This window comes from Papaver somniferum, chromosome 4, assembly GCF_003573695.1.
Source record: "Papaver somniferum cultivar HN1 chromosome 4, ASM357369v1, whole genome shotgun sequence".
Lineage (NCBI taxonomy): Eukaryota > Viridiplantae > Streptophyta > Magnoliopsida > Ranunculales > Papaveraceae > Papaver > Papaver somniferum.
In genome coordinates this window covers 35,960,901-35,969,032 of record NC_039361.1, presented here as the reverse complement: position 1 = coordinate 35,969,032, position 8,132 = coordinate 35,960,901, and positions in this window count along the sequence as shown.

Sequence of the window (8,132 nt, the reverse complement as noted above, 5' to 3'; positions counted from 1 at the left end):
ATCTTGGTAGTTCGTGATCTTGATTTTCTGTTATCGAGGTTTTCGTAATCTTTTTCAGGCAAGATATATGTATAGTAATCGCAAAGTTCTCTTCATCTTAGACTTTGTGATTCCTCAAGATAGATATCTGAAAACAGATCTTAATTGATCTTATGAAGATTATTCTTGAGAGGTGGTTAAGAATCTAGGATGCTCTTCAGGAGTTGTAAGTTCCAGATTTGTGAGGTCTGCTAGATTTTTTTATTGCAAACATATTTCCTCACCTTGATCTTTGATCTAACGGAAATCAAATAGGCTTATCTGTTAGAGGCAGATTGGTATCAAAAGTATTCACTTCGGGTGAAGCGACTCTTAGGCTGTAAAGGACATCAGCTAAGGGAATCGATTGCGTAGAGCCTTTCTAGGTTTAAGAGACATAAGGAGCGTGACTGAAACCGAATCGCTTGGAGGGTGGATTCGGTCTCAATTACATTATAACCCGAAGTCTGATAGTAGGCTAGTGTCTGTAGCGCCCTAATACAATTTGGTGTTCAAATCTGGACGAGGTCCCGAGGTTTTTCTGCTATTGCGGTTTCCTCGTTAACAAAACTTCTGGTGTCTTGTGTTTTTATTTTTGCGCATTATATTGTTCATCTATATAATTAAATTTACACAAGTTGTACGTATTCATTCTTAATAGATACGTCCATTTAATAGTGATCGATTACGAGACTCGTTTCTTGTAGAATTCGTATCTTGGAAGATAAATAACAAGTTTAATTACTTGGCAGAATTCTGATTGGATTATTTGGATATGACTAGATTGATCTTGGATATTGATTTTTGAGATCATCCAAGTACTCTTCTTAACAATCAGGTTCATGGACTCTGTCTATATACATATTGATTTAGAAGAGGTTAGAGACATAAACTCCATATGCATATTGTGAAGGATCATTCATTTGGTCTTCTTGCAATTGTATTAAGTTTTTTCCATATAGGTTGCCGAATAAAAAAAGTTGGTGGTGTACTTGGTACCCCAGCATTTTCAGTTCCTACTCCAGTAGTGAAGCAGAAGAATAATGATACTTCTGAGACTTATAACGATAAGATCCCAGATCAAGTATTCATTGAGTAAAACGATATCATTGGTAATAATACTAGTAATTCCCAACTAATATCTTAGGAACATGGTGAAGTGGATAAGACTTCTTCATATGTTAGTATTTTGAAGGAGATTCGACGATTAGGTTGGTCTGAGGAAGAAGATGAGATTTATTCACAAAGAGATGGATATATATAAGGGATCACCTCTCAGAGGTTAACAAGCGCACATAGTCATCATCGCGAGTATTGGAGAACATGGTGATAGAATATACTCATTCTCCACCATCGTATGGTTTTAAGCATGTTTTGCGTAGTTTCAACAAGAAAAATGCTAACATGGAATCCATTTGAATGCCCCTGAAAAGAATTTCAAGATGAAACATTTTGGATGCGCTTGTTTATGTAATTCTTTTTTCGTTTTTTCAATGATTTTTTTTTCCTTTGTTTTCTCCCTTCAGGAGGTTGTGGCTTTACGTCCCCCTCAAGTTTCCATTTTTTTTTTATGGATAAATTTTTCTAGCTACAAAAATAACACGAAAAGGCACATAAAACTTTGTACCGTTAATCACATCATCCAACCATTTTATGACAACTCCTTTATCTAAAAGTAGAAGATAATTTGGCTATAATAAAATAAATAAGAATCTGTATATGGATGTGCAATGTATGAATTGTATAATAGATTATAAAGAATTGTTACCTAATTTGAAATACATACTCTCTCGATTGTCGTAGTTTGAGTCATAGACATATCTGCTAGAACTTTATCCACTAATAGTGAGGAAAGTTAGAATTACAGTTGTAGAAAGGAGAATGTACAAATGATTGTCTTAATAATCGACAACAATAGAAACAGAGAGAATTATATACATCAAACAGGTTATCCATCAATTATGATATACCTGAACCAATATAAAACTGAGAATACATAAGTGACGTAAACAAGGTGTAAACAGTTGTGTGCTATTAACCCCCTTAAGTTGGAGCGGGAAGACTAGGAAGCACCTGAAACTTGTTCCTGATCAAATCAAACGTTGGACCCGAAAATCCTTTTTTGAAAGTATCAGTTGCTGGGTCGATTGTTGAGACATAAGAAGTGGATAAATCTTTAACTTGAACCAATTCCCTGACAAAATAGTAGCCCACAACAAGATGTTTCATTCTTAGAGGAGTACGAGATAACACTTATATTATCACACAGAATAAGAAGGCAGAAAAATGTGCAAGTCTTTTAATAACTTGCATACCCAAAGAATTTCAGCAGCAAAACTAACCAAACTTTTGAAATTCAACTTCAGTTACGGATCTTGCAACATAGGTTGTCTCTTGCTAGACCTGGAAATGGAATTAGAACCAAAAAAAAGATACAATAACCACCAGTACTTCTTTTTGAGTCTATATCAGCATCCCAATATGCATCACTAAAGTCATGAACTGCAGTTAAGCCTTTGTTAGATAAAATTCCATAATCAATGGTTCCTTTGACATATCATAAAATCCTATTTGCTGCAATTAGATAATCAGAAGTGGGATTCTGCATGTGCTGACAAATTGACAACAAGGTTGATTTCAGATCTTGTCCAGGTAAGATATTAAAGAGCACCCGAGACCTATAAGATGTTAGACCGTCAAATAACTCAACTGAAGCATTTGGTAGCTTGATATCTGCAGGAACTAGAGAAGAGTAAAGTTTTGCACCAGCCATGTATCATTTCTCCACTAAATCAAATGCATACTCGGTTTGAGACATAAAAATACTTTCATCATCTCTCTTAACCCCAAGACCTAAGAAATAATGAATATCACCCAAATATTTTATGGGAAAATTTCCTCGTAGTAGAGAAATTAGTTTTAGTACAATAAGCCTTGGAATTACCAATAAGTAGAATATCATCTACATAAACCAGAATAATAGTAATCCTATAACCAAATTTCCGCACAAATAGAGATGAGTCTGCAGATAAAAGTTTAAATCTATAGAAAATAAAAATGATGAGAAACTTTTCATACCATGCTCTAAGAGTCAGCTTTAAACCATAAGAAACTTATGTAATTTGCAAACATATGTAGGATGTTTGGGATCGACAAAACCTGGAAGTTAGGACATGTACACTTCTTCTTCAAGGTCACCATGCAAGAAATCATTGCTGACATTCGATTGAGGTATACATCAATTATATAGGTCACTGCAGGAACTGGGATGATTGTACTTGTAGTTGGTTGACTACATGGTTGAATGTTTTAGAATAATCCAAGATCTATTGTTTATGAAAGACCTTGGAAACAAGCTTAGCCTTGTATCTACCTATAGAGCCATCAGGATTATGCTTTGTTATTACAACCTATTTGTAGCCAACAATATTGTGAGAAGGATAAGGATGAACTATAAACCAAGTACCCACTGACTGCAAAGCATTGTGATCCAAGTGCAATGAAGTTCTCTTTTAAGTGTATTTCGTATGGGGTTTTGCAAATTTAGAGATTTGGTGAGCCACGTAGATGGCTAAGTGGATTTTCCACTATGGTGAAATTGGAGGCGGACGAAGAAGTGCGCGGATAAAGTGAAACCGCGAGGCCTTAATAGGACACCGATAATTGAACTTCATCCATGGGCGTCGATTATCATTAGCTGACGCTCAATGTCTAGCCACCAATGTCTAGTTTGCTACAGTAAAAAAACGTATTTATTTTTATCATTGTAAATTATCCTCACTTTTAAACACTCAACTCATACCAAAATTCACTTCTCTTGAATTTTCTCTAGTAAATCTCTTTTAATTTTGATCCCAGTGTTTTAAATTCGTCAATTCCATATGAGTTTATCACTAACAGGGATTTTAAGAGTTTTTAAGAAATTCTCCCACAACCAACAGGTGTTTTTGAAGGTTTTCATGAGACTCATTATAAATCCCTCATTCATAAAAAATTATAAAGTACTTTAGAAAATTCTCTCACGTTTAAAAAATGATTTATGAACTTCCCTAAACTACATCAAGATCTCACCCACGACTAACTCCTCGTTAGTTATGAGACTGGTTGGTTTAATATTCTTTTTATATTATTTTTAGCTTTTGTCAGGGTCAATAACACATTCTATATATATATATATGAAGAAAGAAATGCTTTTTTTTGAGGCACAACTTAACTTTGACTTGTAGATTATTAGAATGTTTTAAATACATAGTTGGAACTAGTAAGCTTTTAAGCAGTTTCATTTATTTATCTTTAATCATCGACATTCTTGAAACTTGTTCTTAGAGTATCAATCATCCTCACTTAGAGATTTAGAGTTGGGTCATTACTCATTAGAATATATACACCCACACAAATGACTTTTTGGGGTAAGATTTTGGTATAATTTGTTTCTTCCTCAATTTTTATTTTATTTTATGAATGAAATTCAATTAACCGAATTTTCTTTCTTGCACCAAATTCTCATGATCTGGGATTGAGTTAAAGGAGAGAAAACTTATAACTCTTAAATTTCCCAAAGCAAAAGGACGATTACGTGTTACAAAGGTTTGTATTCAAATACCAAGATAGAAGTTCGTAATACTCTCTCTATCCTAGTTACAAAGTTCCAAGTCTGGGGTTTTTCTTTCTCTATTTTGATAGATCTAATTCAGTTCTCAAGATGTCAAAATTTTCTCTTGACATATGTATAAAAAGTAAAATAATTTGTGGGATAAACTGACTCGGGACTTTATAATTAGTTCAAAAAGATCATATATACGGCAGCATAATTATGATTACAAGTTAGAATTGCATACTCTATATGAAATTATGAATTATGTATCTTTTACTGCAGGCTTTTCTTGGACATGATTCGTATCCTAATATGGATGCTAGGATTCTTATAGAGTGCAGTGTTCAAGGTCAGACTCCAATAGTGTTATGTAGTTTAGAAAAACCTGGCAAGAGAAACATGTGCCCTTTGGATATAGAGTTTGGAGAGGATGATGGGGAGGTATGCTTTTCTGTTTCTGGTTGCAAATTCAAAGAAAGTGTTCATTTATCTGGTTACTTAATCGAATCGAACCGAATAGATATAATTTTGGGATCTAGTCCAAAAGTATACCAATCCCCCTCATCCAATAAATTAGCAAGGGGTGGGACCTTTAAACCATGGGTGGGCCCTTTAAAAGAGCCATAAATAGTTGGATATCATTGGACCATATTTACACTCCTTTAATTGGTTTACCTTCGATGTTTTCCTAATCAAACAATGAAGTTTCACTTGGAATAGTTGGATGAAACTACAGTGTACGTAGCTATCCTTTCAACCAAAAAAAGTGTATGTAGCTAGGGACATATTTTTGGTTATTGGTTAACTTGTCTGATTACATGGTGTTTCTTTTAATTCCTATTACTGTTTGAAATTTATAATGATTTTGTTTCATCGTATACTATGTAACCGTGATAAAATTGATGAGTTGGCACTTTGCGTGTCCAACATGTTACTTTTAGTGATAATAATATGTGTAGGCTATAGTTGACACTGCATTTCTGTTGCTGATTCCATATTGGTTATTCCCGCATGGAATTATGGTTCCCCTTATCACTATTCTAGGGACCTTGCTTTATTCTAGGCAGGGCAAGTCCAATGAAATAACCAAATCATCATATGTACTTATTATCACTCGACTGATAACCAAATAAGTAAGTAAACCATCAAAATTTTAAGGTAGAACCTTTTTTTACAGTTAAACAATTCTTGCGCTAAACCCTAGTATTTTTTCAATGGCCCGGAGTCCTTTTAGTCTTTCAGAATTACATTTACTTGAGTGTGGTCGACATTGACGGATCCCAAATAGGCCTTAAATATTAAAATCTTTAAAAGTTGTCACATGTATCAGAATATCTTACCTACTTTGTTTAAATTTTTTCCAAAACCCATCGAGTTAAATTTCATATAATGCAAAAGCTAAATAAACATAATAGATCTATAATATGAAGGATTGTAGTGTTGTTTGGTGTAACCTAAATTTTGATCCGGATGCATATTGAAAATACTATGTTGTCCTTATATGTTTCTATTTCTCGCGGGGTATAAGAATTTAGTATACCTGATGGAGTAGATAGATAAATATAGGGGCACCGTTAGTATTTGTGAGGGGTGCATAAAGGAACGTGCTTGCCCTTTTATTAATGGGTAATCCATCTTAACAGCCTCACCAACCAATAGTGCATCTCTATATAACTGACAATATTATTTACAATGATGTCATATCAGCACCAGCATCCCCACCCCTACCTCACCTCACCATTGCCACTGCCATCGCCATCACAAAAATATTCACATCAAAATTGTAATTGTTTACAACAATGTCATGCCATACAAGTTATCCACTTGTTAATAATAACAAACATGATAAAAAAACAGAAGCATTATCAAGTTCTAATTTATTACCATCGACTAAACCCATTTAAATTGATTAGCATATACACTCCAGTCTAATGGAGCGCATATCTTCTAAGTTCTAATCTTTGACACTCTTCAGATTAATCTCAAATACAAGCCATGCATATTTTGGTACATCACTCCATACATTAGATCCACATTAACTGAAACAAAAAAATATATTTATTCAAGGAACAAAATACATGAAAACCAATTAGAGGTAGAAATAGAAAAATTAAGTTATATTTTGACATATTAATTTCCATCATGGTTGTGTTAATGCATACCCCATGAATGGTGAAACTATGAGTTACAACCGCAAGTGCTAAGAAAAATAAGGTTACGGAGCGGAAACAAAGCAGGTTAACAACGAAAAAGCTCTTTGTTTTCTATCAGATAAATATCCCAATTGTATGCTACGTTTTAACATTAAACCTCCAACCATTTAATAAGACCTCCTCTGCCTACAAGGCATAAAATAAATCGGAAAATAAAAAGGGATCGTCTATGGATGTGCAAACAAAAATGCATGAAATGTGCATAATAGCTGATTTATTACTTAATTGGAAACAATTTTTCCATGGTGAGGCATAATTTGATTCAAAGACATAACCGGTGCTATTTATTTGAGCAAAATAAAAATAACGGATACACACCTGAAACAAGGTTTGAGTAATTGAATGAGCTCACAATTCCATTTTGAGTATTATCAAAATCATATTCCAGAAACACGGATCACAATTAGAGAGAGAGATGTACCTCACATCCATGACAAGCTATTTGGCAGTACTTACGTGGTGTACATTAGTCTCTACCCATCTTCAATACACTAACCTCGCTGCAAAACATAGTGTCAGCAATCCATATCATTTTCAGCAACAACAACAACAGTGGACAAGGAAATTCACAAAATATTCATGATGAAGGCTAACTAGTAAAATATAATAGTTACATGCACAATGGAAAGTTTTGTCAATAATAGAGCAGTTTGAGCTATCATTGCATTTAGGTATGGATAAAGAATATCATACAAACAAATATATACTAGATATTGTTAGTCAAGCATATATAATCAACAATTGTTAGTAGCATAAGTAAATTCAGATAAGTCAGAAGATGTGGATCAGAGGATAAATACATCGGACCCAGAACATTTGACCGTGGAAATAAATCCATTTGTAACACCAAGATAAATAAAACAATATAAAGACGGTAAAACTGGGTTCGCAATCCGTATCTGTAACACCAACATTAAGGACTTACTTTTTCACCTTAGTTACTTGAGATGCAGGATTGGAACCATAATTTTCCACCTTCCTTGTTATAACTAGAAGAAGAAAGATGAGGTTTTGATATAAGAAAAATTTTCCGATTGGCAATGGATTGGATGCTCACTCGAATAGTCCTACATGGGCTATCAGTGCAAAAAAAAATTAAAAAATAAAAAAAAGTCAACTATTCAAATTAAATTAGGAAAATAAAGCTTTTGCTTGTATATATAGCATTGTTACCAACTTAACTTGAGAGATGGATCAAGCTTATTGAGAACATTAACTATAATCTAAGTTTATAAATTAAGACTGAGTCTTATGGGATAGATTTGGCTTCTATATTAGACAAAAAGCATTGCAAATACTTCTCAAAG